The sequence below is a fragment of the Pristis pectinata genome, chromosome 14 (assembly GCF_009764475.1).
Source record: "Pristis pectinata isolate sPriPec2 chromosome 14, sPriPec2.1.pri, whole genome shotgun sequence".
Taxonomy (NCBI): domain Eukaryota; kingdom Metazoa; phylum Chordata; class Chondrichthyes; order Rhinopristiformes; family Pristidae; genus Pristis; species Pristis pectinata.
In genome coordinates this window covers 52,758,866-52,782,739 of record NC_067418.1, presented here as the reverse complement: position 1 = coordinate 52,782,739, position 23,874 = coordinate 52,758,866, and the positions used below count along the sequence as shown (strand labels likewise).

The following is a 23,874-nucleotide window of genomic DNA, read 5'->3' as shown; positions in this document are numbered from 1 at the left end:
AAAGGTTTTGAATGTACCTGTGTGCAAGGTAACTTTTTAACTCCATAACCTGGTACGCTTGCAGTCATCTGAGTCGAATTCTTTGATATTTTTCACTCACTTAAAACACAGAACTGCGCAAGATTTCCGGATGCTGCCGAAAGATGATTCTGAAGCAGACCAAAAAATCGCTGGACTCAGGTGGAGTGGGAAATGAAATGCTGTTGGGGCCTAATGCTCGGAATTCCGACATTATTTCTTTCCTTGACCTACTCATTGTTCTAAGCGGATGTTTGACCACATTCTTCAGCTCCTGTCTGAACTTGGACTGAGTCACTGCATAAATACAAGTGTTTTTACAGCAGATCAGAATCAACAGCCTGTCCCGGCTTCAGTCTGCGATCAACAACGGGCCGTAGAAACCAGTTGAATAATAACGCCTTTTAATTGGGATTGACATGAAAAATACGAAACACAACATCCAATGCAGCATGAAGTTACCGGATATTGCAAAGAGGAAGATCATGGACTTGCATTGGTTTTCCATCTCGGCGTCATTGTAATTCACATGATTCTTGTTGCCTCTCACCCTCTTGTGAACGCTACTGGTCGCTAAAATGTGACCTACTGTCAGAGCGTTGAGCAGTGATATCAAGAACATTGGGAGCTGAGGAAACAGCAAAAATCCAGCCGAATGCCACCCATGCGGGTTTAGTTGTGGAAACTGACTTTGTATCGTAGCCCCATGGTACCTTATCTTCAATAAATGAAGGGTTAAGCAACGTACCAGGGGATGTTTTTACAACAAAACAGCGTGATTACTGTCCTTATAAGTATGGTTACACTTTTATCGGTGCAATATTTAGTCCTCAACTTGTAGCAATAAATCATCACATATCGATCAAATGTGAACGAGAGCGTCAGCCACACAGAAATGTCTGTTGCTGCACGAATAAGAACCTTATGGAAAAAAAACACACTTGGGGAAGAAACAGGCAAGTTATTGGGAAATATGGGTCATTAATCCGGAACAATATCACCTCATTGCCAATTCATGTGGGGACAATTAAAATCAGCAGAAGTTCAGTGGGAAAGTTGAAGACGCTGGAGTCGTCCGAACGGTGCAAGCAGATTTTGAATTCGTGAGCAGCAGTGCAGGGGGACGGGAGGCGAGGGGTTGAAGTGTTCCGGGTTTCAAATCATGTTTTCCGTGCGGGTCTCGTGAAGTAGACTAAGAGGGAAAGTAGTGGTCAAAACAAGGATAACGAAATCAAAACTGTACGGGACTGGACTGAAATTCTGTATGGCGAATGATGAGGGTTTTGAGGGTAAAATGAAACGGGCAGAGCAGCGCCCAACTCGCTGATGTGCGACACCGCACAAAGGTGCCTGTAAATGAATGGGTGACATTCTGTGTTCAGAAGTTTAGCACAAGTTGATACCAAAAGAACAAACGGATTGGATGTTGACAAATCGCGTCTGATTAACCTGATTATTAGTTTTACCGTAATGCGGGATAAAGGAGCCGCGGGTACCTCACCTCATCCATTTCAACCAAAATATTTGTCGAAGTCGCATCTACACAGTTGCTTCGCAATAGCGAGGCCAGTGCAACGAATACGGCAGCGGTCACATTGATCGGAAGGTGGCCCAAGGAGAGGACATCCGAGAGCTGGAGGACATTTTCTCCCTTGAGTGGAGGGAGACTCAGCCCAGCTGCCCGATCCGTTTTCCAATATGTTCTGTTACTTTTTCTGAAGAGGGCGGGTAAAATTGGAAACAAACACACATGGTGGGTGGCGGAGAATGGAATTTCTTGTCAACTCCGTGGGAGCTGACAATCGGATGCAGATGAGAGCGGCAGAAATCGCAGAGCAGGGGCGGGGCAGGAGGAAGAGGAATCGAGCGGAGAAAACAGATACCAAATGACACATACTTCAGGGGGCAGGAACTGAGGCAGCTGGGGGCAGACGTTCACAATTTGGTGACAGTGCATGGACATCATCAAAGCAGGGTTAGCAAAGCATAAGTGATTCATGGATTTCTAAATAGTCGCACAGGGATGGAGAGAGAGAGAAACTTTTTTGATCAGTGTATGGCCCAAATAAGGAGATTCTAATTCATACATACACTGTGCCGCAGGTTGCGTTGACTGAGATAACACAGACACTTTGCCCCACAGTGCCCTCGACGCCCCACCCACACCAATCCTGCACTAATTCCACATTGTTCTCCGCTCGACAAGGATTCACCCTGGACAGACACCACCTGTGTCACGAACGAATAGCTGACCCAAAGATGTCAGGGTAATAATAACATTATAAAAAGTAGTGAGAGAAATAACTGCATTTCCAGAGCTCGACTTGTTGCCAAATTATAAAATTCAGAGATTGCAAGAGTAAACGAAAGGCAGCGGACGTGGGAGGATTGAAATGTCTTCACAGGGAGAGTGGGTTTCCGGCAGATTCTGTTCCAGGTTGTAGCAGGAAGTCTGCAAACGTTTAATCAGTTCGGGAAGGTGCAGTTGGGGAGAGGAGTGGAAGATTCATTGGGAAAATGGGTGAAGGTAATTGGGGGAACTTACAGATCTATCAAAATAACGGATATTTTAAAATACCTTTACATGCAGCACTCTTTGTCCAGGGAGGATGAACTCCTTGAGGGAAATAGTTCCAGTATCAGACTTCAAGGTTCTGATCATGAAATGAAAGTGTTTGCCTGAATCACTCGAGAAAGCCCGGCATTTTTCTGACGTCGGGAGGAGAACATGGTGGAAGGATGTCACAGGGGAAGGGGCGGGGCGGGGAGGTGACATTGATCTGTGAAACAATCTCAGGGAAGTTTCAGGGCGAGGCTCTGCCATATTCTATCGCACCCTCCGTGCAATTGATACCGTCGGCAGCGGTTCTTTCTCAATACCCTGGGGTATGACCCATCAGGCCCTGGGGACTTATCCACCTGAATGTTCTTTAAGAGACACAACAAAAGCTATTGATTCATCTCAAATGTGCCATCATATTTCACGCTCTAAATTAATCTCTCTATCCTTTGTAAATACCGACGTAATGTTCTCATTTTGGACCTCGTCCCATCCTCGGCCGCCAAGCTCATAATTCCTTATTTTTCTTTAATTTATCCTCTTGCTCTCGATTTATGTATGAGATCCTTTTGGATTCTCCTTAATACAACTTGCCAAGAACTTCTCATGGCCCCTCCTGGCTCTCCTAATTCCCCTCTTGAGTTCTTTTCCAGCTTCTCTATAACCTTCAACTGCTCCGTTTAATGTTGGCTTCCCAAACCGGCATTGGTTTCTTTACATTTCTTCTTGATTACATTCACCAACTCTTGCGACATCCAAGGTTTCCTTAGATGATTAGCTGTGTGAATCACTTTCCAAGACTGTGCTGTATTCACTTTGCAAGGCCTGCATCCATTGTCCACAAGTGACTGCGAATGGGAAGGTGCTGGCGAGCCGTCTTCACGAACCGCTGCAATAAATCTGGTGGTGGTTCCCCCACGTGGTGTCATAGAGAGAGTTCCAGGATATATATGTGAAAGAGCCGACAGAGGATATAACAGTGATGTGTGTGTGGTCGTGGTGACAATTGCGTTCACTGGTTTCTAGTGCTGTCGGCCGTGTGGCCTAATGGAGAAGGCGTCTGATTCCAGAAAAGAAACATCGGAACAACCAGAAGAGTGTAGGTTCGAGTCCTGCCACTGTCGCTTGCCGTTCAACTGATATATCTTTGCTGTGTGCTTAGTTTTAAATGAGTGGGGCTGTTAGCTCACAGTCCCATGGACGCGGGTTCAATCCTGTCATCCGGTTCTGTCTGTGTGGAATATCGGGAGATACATGTCAGCAAATATTAACTGTCGGAAGGATGCTCTTTGGTCCGGCGCTGATTAGACAGATCCAATATCCTCCATTTACGTCATATGGAAACATATATGTAGAGAATATTTCCCAAAAGATCAGCTTACAACTTGGAGGGGGATGTCCATGTGGTGGTTTTCCCAGACGCCTGCTGTTCTTTGCCCTCTGATCAGTGGAGAGCAGCCACGGTGGTCTAAACTTGTGCATGGTAGATGTTCAGAACCCTGCGATTCCAACGCTGAGGGAGGTAAATGAACTTTTTTTTCTGGTTGTCGATACATTTCTGACACAAATATCCATTGTGTTGCCCATTTAATTTTCTAAGTCTCTCAGTGTGCCGTGTGCGTTGCTCTGTAATCGACTGAATGAAAAAAAAAGAAACACCGGAAAAAGTCATTCCCACCAATAACAAAAATGACTACATTTCTCATTTTCTGCGAGATGTTTGTGCCTGCAGCCTTTCGCGACAGCTCAGTACGTTCACACCTTCCCCGTGACATCATGACATTGTTAGATCAACTGTTCCCGCAAGAGTTTGGATGGTTTCAAAACTGTCAATGTATGTTTCCCTTTGCGATAAGAGTGCACTTCATCAATTTTGTCTTTCTGAATGGAAACTGTGCGTATTCTGGCCCACACTAATGCATATCACACAGAGATTCTGCTCAGCCCGATCACGTAACACCTTTGGAATTTGCACGCTCAAAAATGGAGTTGACTTCTTCGTGATCTTGTATGGCTTCGTCTGTTAAACCCGATGGAAGAAAACGGTGCCTTTTGATGGAGAGCAGTTCGTATTCACAAATGTACTGGCCGCTATTAGATGCAAGTACATCTTGGAAATGTCTGGTACAAAAGGCGGACATCAACACTATGGTCGGGCAAAGCAGAACCTTGGGGACATTGTCAAATTGTGGCTCAGGGACATTGGATGTACAACATTACCTCCAATTCAAAGGAGATTTAAGTGGATTAAGTTTCATGTGGCAGGACCTGGTTTCACATTGAGGCAGATCCAATTCAGCATTACGTGGCACTGAGTCAAGTTGATGTTTGCTTATTCTTTTTTTTTAATGAATGCCATGAACTCCTCCAACTTCGGGTTAGTTTGGGATCTCTGACGTTCCATCATTCTTTCGCCAACAGGTGTATTTCTCTCTTGTGAACCAGCGATCATCTTCTGTTCTGACGGAGAACTCGCGACCCTATTTTCCTCAGGGACCATCCACCAGTGACCGATGTTGCTCTTTGTAAATATACAAGCTTTTATTGCACTTGCGTTCTGTTGATAGATCCAACTATTGAAGCTGAAACGTTTTGTTTTCTTGTCAGGAATTTCCCTCGACTTAACAGCACAAAGTCACAAAATATCTCCAGCAAGGAAGAATCAATTTTGCCTTTATGTACCGGCTCAGTATGAGACTAACCCAGCGAGACCCAATCCATTGCCTGGAGCACATCACCCCAGAATGTACATTCATTTTATCTTTCTTCTCAAGGACTGATACAGATCCAATATGAAAGCTGGGTTTGATTCTCCCTCATTGCTGGCTGACTCATTTGGAACCCAATTATTCGCTGACTAAAACGTCTTCGTTTATTTCAGACCACTGAGAAACGACATTACATGAATTTTGTGCACCTGTATTATCGTGGAAAACAATAAGCAAATGCTTCTGCTCTGCATGCAATAACCTAATCGAAACGGAAGCACATTGACAATGCATACTTGGTATGTGTTAAAATATAACGGCTGTTCGAACATATTGAGATGACAGTCATACTATTCCACGGAGGCAATTTTAAAATATTGCGGGATCCCTCCATCCCATCTTTAATCAGCTAGATTTCCAGAAAGAACTCTTCAATGTGTGATTCGGCCTTTGACCCGTCAGGTTTGCATGGCGGTTCGTCTGGCCTCTTGATTTGCACATTGTTTTTGGTAGTTTGCTGCTGTTGGGCTTGCTTATGGTGGCACAATGAATTCTTCCGTTTTTCCTCTCTCTGTGAAAAGATGTTTGCTCATATTCACTGCTGCTTATTTTCAAAACTCCTCACCGTAAACTCAGAAAAAAAACATCCTATTTCCCAACTCAGTCAACTTGTCCAGATCGGCTGAAATCCCCAGTGAATCCACCTCACATTTCACCGTCCCACCCAGAGTTGCGGTGTCTTCAAAACATTCAACTATTGCATTCTCTTTCCTCCGTCTATCTATTTCTCCGGCCTATGCACTTATACCTACATATATAAGTATAAGTGCATCGGCCGTTTCCTATGCACTTATGCCTCTCCTTCAAACTTTTTTATTCAAACGCTGTCAGCACCTTACTCCCAACATATGAGGAACGATTGACGGCTCTTGGGCTGTACTCCTTGGAGTTCAGAGGAATGAGGTGTCCTCAGAGAAACATTTCGAATGTTAAAAGGCCTGGACGAAGTAGAAGTGGCAAATTTGTTTCTCATGGTAAAAGAGTCTACTACAAGATGGCACGACTTCAGGATTGAGAGCGCCCATTCAGAACAGAGATGCGGAGAAATTTCTTTCGCCAGAGAGTGGTGAATCTGTGGAATTTGTTGCCATGGGCGGCTGTGGAGGCAAAGTCATTGGGCGTATTTAAGACAGAGCTTGATAGGTATGTGAGTAGCCAGGGCATCAAAGGTTATGATGAGAAAACTGAGCCAGTGTATAAATAGAAGTGTCCCGGACTTTTTTGACGCAAAAAAATGCAATTGTTTTCTTGAAATGGTATCCCAAATGCAAAGTAATATGCCCGTGAAATACAACAAGGATGTTTTAGAACATATAAATGGGCATTGACAAGGTCTTTACTCCATCTGAGGACAGCTGAAGCAGTTCAGACTTCACCCGGGACTGACCAAATCAATCATCTGCTCGTCCATTGAAACCGGATCCTCCTTACCCCGTCGGAACCACTTCAAGAAACCAACTGCACGTTTTGCGTCAAAGGAAGTCTGGGACCATCGTTAAAATAACCTTGATCCTTTTTCTTTCTCAGCAGCAATTCATTGTTCGCGGGAAAGTCACTGACCAGAAAAGTTCACGATAATTCATCTTCATGGATGTTGCTTGACCTGGTGAACATCTGCAGATATCAACGTCGTCCCGAAGGCCATGTTGCTTGTCATGGAAGCTTTAACACGTCAGTAGAATAGCGGAATGCACTCTGTTTACCAACGAAAGCGGATGATTTTCAGCTGCCGTCTTCGGTGCGAAAATTCACTTTCACCGCAAGCCTGCAGCGAGCTGGGTTCGATCCAGCGTGAGGAAACCTCACTGGACTTTAAACGCAAGACGTTAACCAATTCACCAGCGCAGTTTCCGCATAGAGCTCCAATTGATATCACATATCCAGGTGGAAATGAAACACACAACGCAGGCAGAGGAAAATATGAAGAATTTTACTTTGGATTCAGTGAAGTTTAACCTGAAAAATATTTTCAAAGTGAAGCTGAGAATTTTGGAAGAAAACAGGAAATAAAAGAACAAGGAGGTACATAATCTATCCGGAAGCCTGCAAATGTCATTGAATATTTGCCTTTCCAGAAATCGGTCGGCAATGTAATTCGACGAAAGGAGAGCTAATCGAACAAGGTGAAGCACTGAGTACCGCACAGCGGGGCTGATATGTTGTTTGATAAACGGATTCTGAACGGACTTATGAGGCGATGACAAATTAAACCATGTTGTAGTTCAAGAAAGTTCACTTTGCATTTCTATTTAAAGTCCGAGGACTTTACAGCAATAATACCATTCACCGCGCTAAAGATGGAAAATATTTCCTCTCCAGGAAGCCTCTGTGTATGGACACTACACACTCAGTGGTAAAACCAGGAAGAACGTTTTCGACCCCAGATACAGACTTGTGAGAGATGTTCGCACATGTCTATCCAGTCATGTGATAAAATAAACGAGCTGTGACCAAAAGGGCAAATATTGGATTTGACGTCACCAATATTGACAACATTTGTGTGCTTGGATATTGAATCTGTCATCGGAACACCGAAGCAGCGAGTATTTACCGAACTGAAAATTCATGGGATGTTCCGAAATCTCCGAAACTGTCATCGTGTTGACACAGGTGACTGAATGTCTCACACTGCAGCCATGGCTGATGGGGAGTCGCTCAAGTGGCAGTTTTTTCCTCCACATTTTTGAGTGAAAGAAGGGAAATGTTGGGCTGAATAAGGGGATATCGCTGATCGGAAGAGAGGAAGTGACTCACCGTGGAAGTTAAGTTTCAGATGATGCTTCTTCGTCTGTGTAAAGTGCAGCTAATTGGAGTTGGTGTGGACAAGCAGCAACTTATAACAGGGAGCTGGGAACCATGGCACGAATGGCTTAGCTGATCATCTAAGGGTGGAAGATCCAAATCAGCAAAATTAGCTGAGTCAGACATTCAGTCTGAGCTCCCAGGTAAATGCTACTGCGGCAAAAATAGGTGTTACTGACCACATGCAGGCCCATTGGTTAGTGCTTGAATATTCGAAATGTATAAGCCTAGGAAGAGAAAAAATAGAGAAGCAGAATTAAAAGAGTCTCAGGTTTCCAGCTCAACGACTTCCTCCAAACTCGTTGTCCTTTGAAGTGACCAGCAGTGCCCACCTTGCCATCCAATTAGTCAAGGCAAGAGAAGCTTCTAAAAAGACACAACAGGGTTACAACGAAACCCCATCAACAATCCAGGAGAGCAATAATTCCACCAAGGCGTCAGTGATAAAGCCGTCTAGGGGTCTGCTATAACTCCGGCTGGAGGTCAGAAATAACCCCCCTCGTGGTCACCGATACCTCCTCCGAGTTGTCAACAATACCCTCGTCTGGTGGTCAGCTATAACTCCTTCTCATGGTCATCGATAACCCTGCGCTATGGTCAGCGATAACTCCATCTTGCCGTTAGCAGTGCTTACCTGGTCAGCTGCCAGGGATGCCACTGAAGTATAACTCTGAAGGTTCCATTCAAAGGGAAAAGATAGCAGGGGCACCTCCCGAGGTGGGAGAACAACATTCGTGAATAGGAGAGAATTCTGAACTCCGTAAGGCCAGCGAAGACATATGTGACTGCCCACTCATAATGGACAGTTTACGGGATTGGATACAGATCGGTGGTGCTTAAGTTAGCAATTTCGTGATCAACAATATTAGAATGTGTTGATAGGACTCTGGTAGGCGTCACATGTAGAATTGCATTCAGTTCTGGTCCCCTCAGGATGTTGAGGATGTGAAGAGGGTGAAGAAGTTGTTTACCAGGCTGCTGCCTGGATTAGAGCACATGTGCTGTGAGGAGAGGTGGGATGAACTTGCAGGCCGACGGGAGATCTTACAGCGGTTTACAGGGTTATGAGAGGCACAGACGGAGAAGACATTGAGTATCTATTTCCAGGTTTGAACTCTCGAAAACCAGAGGGCATGTATTGAAAGTGAGAAGTGGTTAAGTTCAAAGTGTATTTGCGGGTCAGGTTTTTACACAGATATGGTGGGTGTCTGAAATGCGTTGCCAAGAGTGATGTTGGAGTTAAATACGACAGGGACGTTCAAGCGGCTCTCAGTTAAGCACAAGAATGTGCGAGCAATGGAAGGAAATGGACATTGTGTGGGCAGAAGTGTTAACTTCAGTGGGGCATTTGATTGTTAATTTAATTATTTCAGCACAACATTCTGGGTCGATGTGCCGGTTGCTGTGCTGCACGGTACCATGTGCTAGAACTCCGTTTGCAACGGGATCTGACTTGTGTAATTTATTTGCCTCGGAAGTACAACGCACCTGAGCAAAATGCACCGTAAGACATCTTGGTCGAAGTGCTCATAAAGCGCAGAAGAAATCCCTCAACCCATCCCTTCCACCTCGGTCCTCAGGATTTATCTGGTACTTGGTATCGGAACCTTCCCAGGACTGAATGATTCATTGAAAGAAGAAAGAAGTTTGAGGCTGATTCTTATCTCTTGCACGTCAGGGAAGGGAACAAAGTCGCTCCCTTTTTCCAGTCTCCTGTGAATACAGGAGATCAGTGTCAGTCGTTTCTTCTTCTTCTGGTTTGTACACAAGAATATTTTTCCTTGCAACTGATTGAAAAAACTGAAGGGGTGCAGCAAAGGCGGGCAAACGATTGGTGAATCCAGGTGAGGAGGTGATAGACAGATGGAGGGGGAAGGGTGGAAATAGCGAAAGAGGCTGAGATGTGATGGGTGGAGGAAACAAGGGCTGCAGATGACGGAATCTGATAGGAGAGGAAGTTGGAGAATCGGAAGCAAATGATTGGACAAATGTAAACTATAGGAGGAAGGGAGCCAGTTAAAGGAGTGCGTGGGTGATAGACAGATGGGGGAGGGAGGAGAGCAAAGATTGGATGATCTGGTCTGGGTTGGGTGTGGTAGAAACTGGGGAGGTCAGGAGGAGAGAGAGAAGGGGCAAATGGAGAGTAGGTTACCTGAGACTGGACAATCTAGTGTTGATGCCAACGGGTTGTGGACTACCTGGGCAGAATATGAGGTGTTCCTCAAGTTTGCATTTAGCCTCACTTTGCAAGTACAAGAGGCCCAGGTCGCGCATATCGGAGTGGGAACGGGGAGTCAATGGGGAGCTCCAGTCAGCCATGGCGGAGGGAGGGCAGGTTCTCGGTAAGCCGGTAGCTTCATCTGCGCTTGGTCTCGCCGATGTTGAAGAGACCACATCGAGAATACTGGTGCAAAACGCAAATTTGGAGGAGATAAATGTTCATGTCTGATTCACCTGCCCGAACTGTACAGGGCCCTGGATTATGTTGAGGGAGTAGGCGCAGGGCAACTACCGACCGAGTACAAGGTCCGTGACACTTTGGGTCACTCTGCGTATCATTGACGGCAGAGAGAGAGTTTCTACTGTGGACAAATCGAGGTGTCGATTTGAAGCAGACAGAATCTCGTTAGTCGGTGAGTTGGTGCCGTACCCTTCATGTGTAATTCAACGAAAATCTATTAAACAATGAAACATGAACGAAGAACTACTTCTCCTCATTGCCCATGTTGAGGGAGTCTTACAGGTGAATATCACATAAATAGTGAAAAGATTAAATTAGAGCGAAACGAAAGAACAATTGCTTCCTGCGTTAGTTGGCCCATTTCAAACACCGATGCTGTTTGGGACTTAGGGTAAAATGCAATGGATAAACAAGGAAGTGTTTTGAGCAGAAATTTGTGTCAGAGTCCTGATAAACTTCGTATATTTGACAGCGCGATACAAACGGAGAGGCCAAATGAATTGGGCAATTTGAGGTAATCCAGATAACAAGCGGTTCAGACAGACGTTTGGTGAACATTGTTCCTCGACCATGTGGTGAACTCAATCTTATTAAGGTCAGAGGGCGGTTCACCGGTGTCTCTTTAGATTATGTCATAAATATTCCCGGCTCAAAGAAATTAATTCGAATTCGTTTTTTAAGTGACTGTGAACGAGATCAGGTTAATGAATTCCAAATATCCCACTGGTGAGGTTCCCCTTTCCTATGAATATGGGAATCCTTTCCATGTTCCGCCACAGAATTATCTACGATATTGACTGCAATTATCTCCACTGAAGCTGGAAGGTGTCCCATGATTTAGAGATCATTGCTGTCATTTATGGTTTCGAGAATATATTCTATCCAATCCTGGCTGCCCTCGGTATCCCAAATAAGTTAGTAAATTGGTCGTTTGTGCTATAAATTACCTTCAACTGTGCGTCTGTAATGTCCAGTTGGTCCCACAATGCGGAGATTCGATTCACCAGCACCTCCTTTAGGTACCGGTCTGTTAACACGCCGCAGCTTCTTGCTCTGATCGGACAAATGAAGAGAAAACGTTACAAGTTACTCTTTTTCATTGCCATATGATATGACGGACATCAGCCATTGCTGGGTTGGACTGCATGTTTGCCTTGAAGCCTGCGTTTCGGATTAAACTGATGTGCACTGGATCACTGAACAGTGACGTAGACTGCGTGGACCAGTTCAGAATGGACGTGGGTGATTGTCAATGGTCACCCTGAGCCAGTACCAGTCACACGTTGCACCAGTAGAACATATATCTCCTGCTCTGAAGTTGATGTCCTGTGCAGTTCACACAGGATTTCAGTTCTTGTTACAGATGCTTCTCACTTGCCTTTCTTTTTATTGTTTCCTGTATTGTTTTCCAATTGTATTTGGGAAGCGATCAAGATACCAGGGCGATAAACCTTTCCCCTTTCACCATAAAGCGAAGTCCTTTCGCACTTATGTCTCCTAATCTAGGTGGAAAGAGCCTACTTGCATTAACTCTGTATATGCCCCTCATCATTTTGTAAACCTCTATCATGTCTCCACTCATTCTCCTCCGCTCCAAGGAATACAGTCCTAACATGCTCAATCTTTCCCTGTAACTCAACCCTGAAGACCCTGCGACATTCTAGTAAATCTCCTCTGCACTCTTTCCATCTTACTGACATCCTTCCTGCAGTTCGGCGACCAGAACTGCACACAATATTCTAAATTTGGTCCCACCAGTCACTTATACAACCTCACCAAAACATTCCAACTCCTCCACTCAATACTTTGATTTATAAATGCCAGGATGCTAAAAGACTTTTTTACAATACTGTCTACCTGTGACTCTACTTTCAGGGAATTATGTATCTAAGCTACCAGATCCTTTTGTTCCTCCGCACTCCTTAGTAACCCTACCATTTACTGTGTATGTCCTCCCTTGTTTTGTCCTTCCAAAATGCAACACCTCACACTTGTCTGCATTAAATTCCATCCGCCATTTTCTGGACCATTTTTCCATTTGGTCCAGATCCCTCTGCAAGCTTTGAAAGCGTTCCTCGCTGACCATTACACCTCCAATCTTACTGTCATCCGCAGACTTACTAATTTAATTTACCACATTATCTTCTAGATCTTTGATATATACAACAAGCAGCAATGGCCCCAATACAGATCCCTGAGGCACACCACTAGTCACAGACTTCCAATCTGAGAAACAACCATCCACAACCGCTCTCTGTCTTCTCCCACTCAGCCAATTTCGAATCCAGTTTACAACTTTTCCAGGGATACCCATTGACTGAACCTTCTGAACTAATCTCCCATGTGGGACCTTGTCAAAGGCCTTACTAAAGTCCATGTAGACAACATCCACAGCCTTATCTTCAACTACTTTCTCAGTGACCTCCTCAAGAAACTCCATAAGATTAGTTAAACACTATCTACCACGCACAAAGCCATGTTGACTATCCTTAATCAACTCTTGGCTGTCCAAATACTTAAATGTCCTATCTCTCAGAACACCTTCCAATAACTTACCCACTACTGATGTAAGACTCACTGGCCTGTAATTACCTGGTTTACTCTTCGATCCTTTCTTAAACAATGGAACAACATGAGCTATCCTCCAGTTCTCTGGCTCCGAACCCGTGGAAAGGACATTTTAAATATAGCTGCCAGGGCCCCTGCAATTTCTACACTGGTCTCTCTCAAGGTCCGAGGAAATATCTTGTCAGGTCGTGTGGATTTATCTAACTTTATTTGCTGTAAAGCATCAAGTACCTCTTCCTTTTTAATCTCTATATGTTCCATGACACTAGTGCTTCTTTCCTTTCCTTCCATATCCACGATACCAGTTTCCTGAGTAAATACTGATGCAAAAAAAACCGTTTAAGACCTCCCCCATCTCCTGAAGCTCCACACATATACGACCACTCTGATCTTCTAGGGGACTAATTCTGTCTCTTACTATTCTTTTTCCCTTAATATACCTGTAGAAACCCTTTGGGGATGTGAAGATAATCTTCACATTATCTGCCAAAGCAGCCTCATGTCTTGTTTTTGCCTTCTTGATTTCTTATTTTAGTATTTTCCTACATTTCCTATACTCTGCAAGCACTTCATCCGTTCCTAGTTACCTTTAATAGCTATACACTTCTCTCTTTTTCTTAACCAGCTCACCAATATCCCTTGAAAACCAAGTTTCCCTCTGCTTGTTACCATTGCCTTTAATCCTGAGAGAAACATACAAACTCTGCACTCTCAAAATTTCGTCTTTGAAGGCTTTCCATTTACTGAGCACATCCTTGCCAGAAAATAACTTATCCCAATCCACCCTACCTAGATCCTTTCTCATTACCACTAAATTGGCCTTTCTCCAATTTCGAAGCTCCACTCGAGGACCATACCTATCCTTATCCATTATTATCTTGAAACTAATTGCATTCTGGTCACTGGACCCAAAATGCTCACCTACACGTACTTCTGTCACCTGACCTGCCTGGTTCCCTAATACGAGATCAAGTCTTGCATCCTCTCTCGTTGGTACCTCAATATATTGATTTAGAAAACTTCCCTGAACACATTTGACAAATTCCAAGCCATCCAACCCTTTCGCAGTGTGGGAGTCCCAGTAAATATGTGGAAATCTAAAATCCCCTACAATTACAACTTTCTGTTTCTTACATCGGTCTGCTATCTCCCTACAAATTTGTTCCTCCAATTCTCTCTGACTATTGGGCGGTCTATAATACAACCCTCTTAGTGTAGCCACACCTTTCCTGTTCCTCAGCTCCACCCTTATGGCCTCTGTAGACGAGCACTCCGGTCTGTCCTGTCGACGCACAGCCGTGATCTGTTCCCTGACCAGTAATGCCACTCCTCCCACTTTCATCCCTCCCCCTCTATCACGTCTGAAACAACGGAAGCCCAGAACATTAAGCTGCCAGTCCTGTCCCTCCTGCAACCATGTCTAAATAATAGCAATAACATCTGAATCCCACGTGACAATACACGCCCTAAGATCATCCGCCTTACCTACAATACTCCTTACATTGAATTAGATGCACCTGAGAACATTACTATCATGTGCAAACCTTTGATTTCTGTCCATACCTGCAGACCTCGCTCCTCACTTTCTTCTCTAACACTCTGGTTGCCCTCCCGCTGCAAATCTAGTTTAAACCCACGGGAGCAGCACTAGCAAACCTGCCCGCAAGTATGTTAGTCTCCTCCCAGGTCAGGTGTAAACCGTCCCTTCGGAACAGATCCCACCTTCCCTGAAACAAAGCCCAATTATCCAGAAATCTGAAGCCCTCCCTCCTGCACCAACTCCTTAGCCATGTATTTAAATGCATGATCCTCCTATTTCTAGCCTCACTAGTACGTGGCACTGGTAGAAATCCTGAGGGGGCAACCTTGAGGTCTTTAACTTTGCACCTAATTCCCTAAACTCTCTTTGCAGGACGTCCTCCTTCTTCCTATCCACGTCATTGGAACCCAACATGACACATGACATCTGGCTGCTCACCCTCCCTCCTGAGAATATCATGAACTCGATCTGAGACATCACGGACCCTGGCACAGGGAGGCAACAGACCATCGGGTATTCTCGATCTCTCCCACAGAATCTCCTATCTGTCCTCCTAAATATTGAATCCCCTATCAGTACTGCTCTCGTCTTTACCCTACCCTCCTAACTGAGATGAGGGTCCCGTCTCGGTGCCAGAGACTTGACCACTACAACTTGTCCCTGGTAGGTCGTCCCCACCAGCAGCATCCAGAACCGTATACTTATTGTTGATGGGAACGGCCACAAGTGTGCACTGCTTCTATCTAATCCACCTCCCTTTCATAACAGTCACCCAGCTACCTGCCTCCTGACTTTTAGGTGTAACTATCTCCCTGAGATAGGAGTTTCTGCCTCTACCTGAATGATCCGAAATTCATCCAGCTCCACCTCCAGTTCCCTAACACGGTTTATCAGGAGCTGCAGCTGGATGCACCTTTTACAGCGTGTTCATCAGGGACAAGCGTGCTGTCCATAACTTCCCACATACTGCATTCGGAGCACACAACTGCCCGAGCTGCTGCCTTCATTACCCAATCCGACTTTAATTAACCTAAAGGAATTTACCGGCCTGACCTCTCAGGGTGCTAGCTCTACCTCAGCCTTTGCTCGCCGAAGCCTCTTGAGCCAAAGCCTCAAGGCTCCACTCCTACCCTGAGCCACTGACACACTGGCAGCTCCTCACTGGCCCCTCCTGATATTTATCTCTTTCGATTACCCCAAGTACTCACTCTCACTAATTAACCAATAAGCACCACTTTTAAATACTCAGCCTCTACCTGTTAGGAACCCTCTCCTCCAACCGCTCCCGGGCTGATCCTGAAAAGGGAAAAGCCCGCTCTAAACACAACTGCTAAATACACAGCCCCTGCCTGTTAGGGACCCGCTTCTCCAACCGCTCCCGGGATGATCCTGAAATGGAAAAATCCCGTGCTAAACACAATTTATAAATACTCAGACCCTACCTGTTATGGACACGTTACTCTTTTCTCATTGCTATATGATGCGACGGACATCAGCCATTGTTGAGGTGGACTGCATGTTTGCCTTGAGGCCTGCTTTTCAGATAAGACTAGTGTGACTCTTTGTGCACTGGATCACTGAACGTGACATGAACAGGGACGTGGATTGCGTGGACCAGTTCAGAAAGGAAGTGGGTGATTGTCAATGGTCATCCTGATCCAGTACCAGTCACACTTTGCACAAGTAGAACATATATCTCGTACTCTGAAGCAGTTGATGTCCTGTGCAGTTCACACAGGATTTCAATTATCATTACAGATGATTTTTACTTGCCTTTATTTTTATTGTTTCCTGGATTGTTTTCCAATTGTATTTTGGAAGCGATCAAGATAACAGTGCGACTCGGCATAGCTGGGGAATGCTTCATGGTGAGGCTCAAATGGCTCCATTCAAACACCAGCTCCATCGCCGTGCAATTGGGTGTCTTTATTGTTATTCGAAACTTGCATCGCTTTTTTGATACAAACATGTTTCATCTTGTGGATACCTGGTCTAAATTCAACTGTCGCAGGGCACCATGTCAATTGGGTCAGACGTCTAATCAGAGTTATATTATCCAAGGCAGGCGAGAGCTGCTTGTACGTAGAAAGGCACAATAACTTCTCCAACAGTTGTCGGAAATTTTGCTCGTACCCAAAAGACTCAGATCATTTTTACAATCAACGGTAACTTGAGTGTATGTATGTGCTAATCTCCCAATTCAAAGAAGATGTCAACGTGACTTGGTTCAGACGAACGTCAGGCCCGTGGTTGACGCCAGAAATACAAAAAACAAAGTCAAATGCAGTTCGGTTTAAATCTTCAGACCTCAGCTGCAGAACCTACAATTGCACGGCCACGGTCGGATTACCCTTTGGTTTTGCTTTCGATTTTAGAGCAGGTAATATGACGTGTGATTAGACAAAGGCGAGCATGATACCTTCTTAACGCTGTTGGGGGTCAGCACTGCAATTTAATTTTATCACAGGGAGCTTTGTTTCTGCGACATCGTTATTCCAGGAATGCTGACACTGCACTCATTCTGACCTGTCAATTTGTCTTCGCTTTCGTTTTGGTCACAGTTAACCTGGTGACGATTTCGGTCCTGTCTCGAGGAAAGTGCGGTCTCTCCAGATGTGTCACCCTCCACCTGGTGGCCATGGCGACAGCGGATCTACTGGGCCTTATCTTTAATCGAACATTGAGACAGATTCCGATTGCTCATCGCATGGCTTTTGTGAGGTCCATTCATGTGTGTAATATCCACGACGCCCTGCTTTACGCCGTTACGGACTGTTCCGTATGGTGCACCGTCACGTTCACATTTGATCGATCTGTCGCCATTTGTTGCCAAAAGCTGAAATCTCGATTTTCGACCGAGAAAACGGCGGCTAAGATTCTGGGAAAGGTAACGGCGCTCAGCAGTACAAAGAATATTTTCTGGTGTTTTATGTACACACCCTGGTACAGGTTGGTGAATACTCCTTGGTTTTATTATATGGATGTTCGTGTAATGAATTGATGACCTGGGCAACAGTTGAGTTTCTTCATTATATTCTCACCCTATGTGTCCTGTTTGTTTTGATTGTGCTCTTTAACACATTAATGGGTCCGACACATTTTAATGGCGAGAAGATCCCGCAGGAGACTCCGGGGTCAGAAAAGTGGGAAGATTACGAGAGACAGAGAGATGGAGAGAAGGAGGAAATCTATAATATTGTTGTTTGTCATCTCGGTAAACTTCATCCTGTTAGGGTCAGTGTTTACGGTGTATTGTAAATTGAATAGGTTGTGGAAGTCGGCTTTGTAACTGAAATAGGTTTCATGCTCCAGCTTCTGAGTTGCTGCACAAACAAGTGAATTTATGCTGTGACACAAACTAAGTTCAGGGAGCAGTTGAGGACTGTGCTGACATATCCTTTTCGCATAACTGCAAGATTAATTAAACACATTTAAGAAGTGAACTCTCCCCAGCAGCAAAATTTCTTTCCAATATCTCTCCGCCAAAATCTCCATGGGAATCTGTAATGCAGATATCGGGTACTTCTGTCGAATCTATTTACAAATTTACAATCCGTTGTATCTTCTAGTGTCCCCCATTTTTGTGTGTGTGTGTGTGCGTGTGTGTGTGTGTGTGTGTGTGTGTGTGTGTGTGTGTGTTAAAGCATTTACTTCTCTGACCCGCCTTTCACATCTCTCCAGTTTGGGACTGGAGAACCACAATATCTCACCGGTCCCCCTTCCTGTCTAATAAATTACACGTCGCTCCTTCGTAATTACAGTTCCTTCATACAACATCCGGGTTGGTCAGCATGGACTTCTGATAGACGTATAGTGAAGTATGAGCAGGCTACGTGGTGTTGCAGAGTTTGCAATCAGTTGTGCATTAGTATAAGGCATGTAAAAATAAGAGTAACTAATGACTTGAAGTATATTCTGCACACATTCTGGTGCGGCCTCATGTCCTGACTTGGATAATTGAAGCTCGCAGTGACTCTCTAGATCGACATGTAAATGCGACGTGTAATTGTACAGCCAGAGTGACCAGACCACTGACCTCACGGGTCCACAGTTAAAGTTTTCAGGCCTTGTGATTTCCTCTGCCTTTCCTCCCGGCACTTGATTCTGTCTCTGTGGCGCAAGGGGGCAGAGCGTCCCGTTGTTAACTTACAGGTTGGTGGTTCGACCCCACCCACGGACGTTGAGCTAAGTTTTTCTCCAGACATTCAACACGTGGGGGCGTCGAAACAGGAATCACAATTCGTTTATAGGTGAGAGCTTGAAATGGTGTTGAACTTGGTGACTGCTGAGACATTACATGTATTTAAAAAATGGTACGGTAGTGCATAGTTACCGTAATGCTATTACAGCGCCAGCGTCCCGGGTTCAATTGTCGCCGTCTGGAAGTAGATTGTACCTTCTCACCGTGTCTGCATGGATTTCCTCCGGGTGCTCCGGGTTCCTCCCACATTCTAAAGACGTACGGTTTCGGAAGTTGCGGACATGCTATATTGGCGCCGGAAGCGTAGCGACACTTGTCCGGAGAACACTTTTTGAAAAGGATGCAATTCACTGTGTGTTTCGATATACATGTGACAAATAAAGAAATCGCTTCTTATTTTGATAACTTGGAATTAACCAGCTCTGCCTCCTTATTTTCACCATGAACACCTCCATTTCCCATCAGCAAAGACTAAGTGACGCCTGCCTCCTTCTGGAACATAGAGCTAACCATTTCCTCACCTCGAACACTCTCACCCGTCTGTCAGAAATTGTTCTCACCTGAACAGCTTCTCTTTTGATTCCCTTCATGTCCTACAAATCACAAGTTCAGTCATGGGCACTGGCAGGGTCCCGAGCTACGCCTTACTTGGCTCCGTGAGACAGTCCATGTTCCCAACCTTCTCTGGCACCATTCTCCGAGCCTCTCCCCGCTACCTCCTCCACCGGTGCGGATCTCGTCAATTTTATCAACTTCACTGCTGATATACACCCCGCCATCAAATTAACTTGTACCATACCTAACACCTCTCTCCCCTTCAGGTTCTATCCATCTCAGGAGTCCAACTATCCACCGACATTTCCTGCAAACCCACTGACACCCACAGCTGCCTGGAATACACCTCCTTCCATCCTGTCCCCAGTAAAGGCGCCGTCCCAATCTCTCAGTTTCTCCGTCTCCACCTCATCTCCAGATGAGATTTTCCGTTTCACGACATCTTAAAAACCCTCATAGATCAGTAAAAGTGGTTCCTCCTCTCCTATGGTTGACTGATTGCTGACCCGCATCTTCTCTATTGCCCGCAACTGCTCCCATACCCGTTCCAACCAGTCAGAACAGGAATAGAGCTCCCTTGTTCCTCGCCTTTTCCCCTACCCGTCCCTGCACTCACCACATCACCTCCGCCATTTCTGGCTGGTTCAGCGGCATCGCACCGTCACTCACATCTTCTCCTCCTCAACCCTTCCTGCTTTGGCAAGATGCCCGTCTCTCCCCAACCGATAGTCCCCGTCGACTATCAGTTTACCCTGCAATCGTGGGAGGCACAACCTTTGTCCCTGCACCACTCCCCTCACCAAAATCCAGAGACCTAAGCAGCACTTCCGGGTCAGGCAAAGTTCAAGTGCGTGTCCGTAAACCTCACCGGCTGCATCCGGTGCTCCCGAGGTGGGCTGCTCTGTTATTGCAAGTCCACGCTTAGACCTGTCGACCGTTTTGCGACTCCTGCGCTCTGTCGACGATGACAATAGTGAGCTTCCTGATGCATGCCATTTCAAGTCCCCTCACCATACTCACACTTTTACATCTCTGCTTTCGGCCTTTTCCACTGCGAGGGCGATTCCAAAAATGCACTAAAAGAATCAGCACCACAGACTCCACTTGTGTAGTCCGCACCTTAATGACATGAATAACGATTTCCCCAATTTCTGATGAACCTCACTACCCGTTGTCACTTACCCGCCTTCTGATCCACAAAGATTATCCATATCATCTTTCTTTCAAACCCCGCTCAGCGCGGCGTTATCCAGTTTCGTTGCTCTTCCCCAGATCCCCTCTATGCTTCGCACACTTACTTAACCTACTGTGTGTCCTATTTCCTTCCCCACAGCTCCCACCCACCCATCTTCTCTCCCGTATCAGACTCTACCGAAAATTAAAAAAAGAACACCGACTCTGAGGCACTCGGCAGAGTAATGCTGACGCAGCAGTCTCTGGTGTGTTGTATCCTTTGCTGATTGTTGAGAAGGCAACAGAGGCTAAACGGTATTGAATCATGAAGTCTTCATAACATGTGTTTCGGCCAATATTGGGCGGTTGTTCACATACTGTTGGCTCACTTTGGAACCGTTGTGAATATCCCAGAGACGGTTGAGCAGAGATTTTCGAAAATCGTACCCAGTGTCAGTGATTTAATTGGCAATGTTGGGCTGAGGAAGCTGGGATTTCTTCAGCTGGATGAAGAACATTGAACGGACACTTTATGGACCTCATGGTTCACAGGTCCAAATGTCGCTGAACGTGGCAAAACAGGGTTTCAAAGTTAGGGTGGTAAGTTCACCCTTTGTATCCACTGGAAATGTGTAAGTTTAACCCTAAAGACCCATGTCGAACCTGAGATTTTTCATGAAAATTAGCGTCCCTGCACTGGCTTCTGGAAAGCCCAGTGGTCAACACCCTGTAGTCTGACGTGACAACTCTTGAGCATTGCTATCTCTGGTCTGTTTTGAAGAAATATTGAGTGGGTTGGGAAAAGGGAAAACGCATCAGTCCTCATACACAGGATCTTGGAGAAAGTTTTAAAACCTCCATGATTAACATGCTCAACCGATCAGCGCAACAGTGCAAAGAATGAAAAGAACAAAAAGGAACCCGCCTTCAGCACACGGATATTCACCCCATAAATGAAAGGTTCCGTTGGGATTTGAACCCAGGATATCCTGTTTACTAGACAAGCGCTTTGACCAGTTAAGCCACGGAGCCCTCTCACCGCCCTACAGCTGTTGTAATGAGAAGCAACTTGCATTAACTGCTCTTCTTCGTCTGCTGGCTAGGGAATTCCCTCATACTCTGAATATTTCTTCAGATACTCTGCTCCACCAACTTCCGACCATTGTATCACCGTATCAAGGAATGGATTGTCCGCAGTGCCAATTCAGCCTCATTTACTGAACACTTCCTCGCCTCCAGTCGCACATCCCTCAATCCCTCTCCCGCTACCTCACGACTGCACACAGCTCTTTATCTCTGATATCGACAGAGATCAGAATAAGTCCTGATATGTCAAATAAAATGAACAAGCTAATCAATTGGTCATGTTTTTCAACCTCCTTAAATGGGAAGGACTTTGAAAACAATTGTTCATTTTTGTGTTGAACCAGACAAGAACAGTGAGTACCGGGAGACAACCGTCATGAAATCGCTTCCAGCGAGGGAGGTGGCTGATTGTTCGTATGTATTCACCTTTGGGAACACATTTCTCCGCGAATGACGCAAACAAAGACCCTGTATTCTGACCTCTGTCTCTCAAGCAGGTCCGTATATAAACCCGTCCGTCTCAGCACCGTTACCAGAACGGGATAGTTGAATTCCAACGTTCATTAATACTATTATGACCGTGCTGGGCTTGGACACGGAGAGTTCCGCCTCGTATGATGCTTTGTATGAAGTGAAATCATGTATCGTTCCCCGGCACCGACGACCCGCTCCGCTTGGTGAATGTGACGATTACAAGCTATCGCCACCACTCACATCCCATCGGCAATCTAAATTAGACTGGGTTTAAATTTTACCTCAATTTCTTTCTGACGTACGATGTTACCAATTTGTGTGCGAATTATTCCGTGTTAACTGCACCAGCCTCTCTTGTAAAGAGAAAACATTTCAGTGTACAAAGTGTTTTGTCAGAATCAGTTTCTCCGGAACCGTCTGGTCATCCTCAAATAACACAGAGTGTTGCAGCAATGAACTCCATTCAGGTTGTTGTTTCTACTCTGTGTGAGAAGCAGGAGACGGACATGTGAAAATCCTTAATTACTCTGCAGTTTGCATTTCTCGGTGCTCCTTCGATTTGTAACAGGGTTGTACAATAATGATAATTCTGCTTCAAAGTTTGATCTTCTTATCTTGAACTGTGTTCCATCTTCTCCTCCACTTCTATATTCCCTGTATTTACTTCTCCTATTTCAAAAAAGAAATGCATTCCTAATTCGTTGCTGTTCCTGATGATGATGGCTGATGATGGCCAGTATTGAATATTTTCCTCCTTCTGTTCACCCTTTCGATGTTGAGTTCAATCGGATGCTACCCACCATATGGAGATTGCGATCATTATGGTAACATGATGGGGTGCAAAACTTAACCTCCAACAAACACGGAAATCTAAGGTTTGAAACTCATAAAAGGTCTCTTTAGAACACCTGGAGTATACATTTTGGGGGTCGGTATTCAACCGGGATGTTCGACGCCGTCTGGATCAGCTTTGCACGTTCTCCCTGTGGCCACAAGTATTTCTGCTAGATGTTCCGGCTTCCTGCCACATCCTAATGATGTGCAGCTTGCAGGATAATTGGCCACGGTACAATGTCACGTGTGCAGATGAGTTTCCGAATCTGAGGCAACCAGTGTGAACGTAGGGAGGGTAAAATGTGACGTGCGTAGTATCTGTAAAGGTGGATAATTGATGAAGGGTGCGACTCAGTGGGACCAATGTACAGTGTAATGACTGGATGGTTCAATTGCATCGAACTTAATAGTCAACTCTGACACTTCCTAATTCCACAGGAGCTGTATGACGTGAGTATTTGTCTGTTGGGCATTATTAAGTCCGCATCTGGATACTGAATAACGTGATACTGCATCTGCCACGTATTTGTCTACCCCCGCACCTTGTCTAAATCGCCCACAGTCACCTTGCTTCCTCTTTCGCACCCACAATTCCATTCATTTACGTGCTGGAGGCATAATTAAGTAATCATTCGTTTGATATCTTTACACAAATAATTGTGGAGCACAAACACCGTGAACATGTGAGAAAGATCAATTTGGTCAGTTAATGTCAAACAACAATAATCTATCTGATGATTTCATCAGATACAGAGACAGGTTCTGTACAATGCAGTAGAACTATGGACAGGACCTTAATCCCATCAAGACTTCTCGACAACTCTGCCAAAATAA

The 23,874-nt window shown here is 45.2% G+C and overlaps 1 non-coding gene across 1 annotated transcript; it reads right to left on the bottom strand.

The window, feature by feature from the left end:
• Positions 1 to 21,604: 21,604 nt before the first annotated feature.
• Positions 21,605 to 21,678, bottom strand: trnat-agu (transfer RNA threonine (anticodon AGU)). The gene has a single exon. It is a non-coding gene; the product is annotated as a tRNA-Thr (tRNA).
• Positions 21,679 to 23,874: the final 2,196 nt, after the last annotated feature.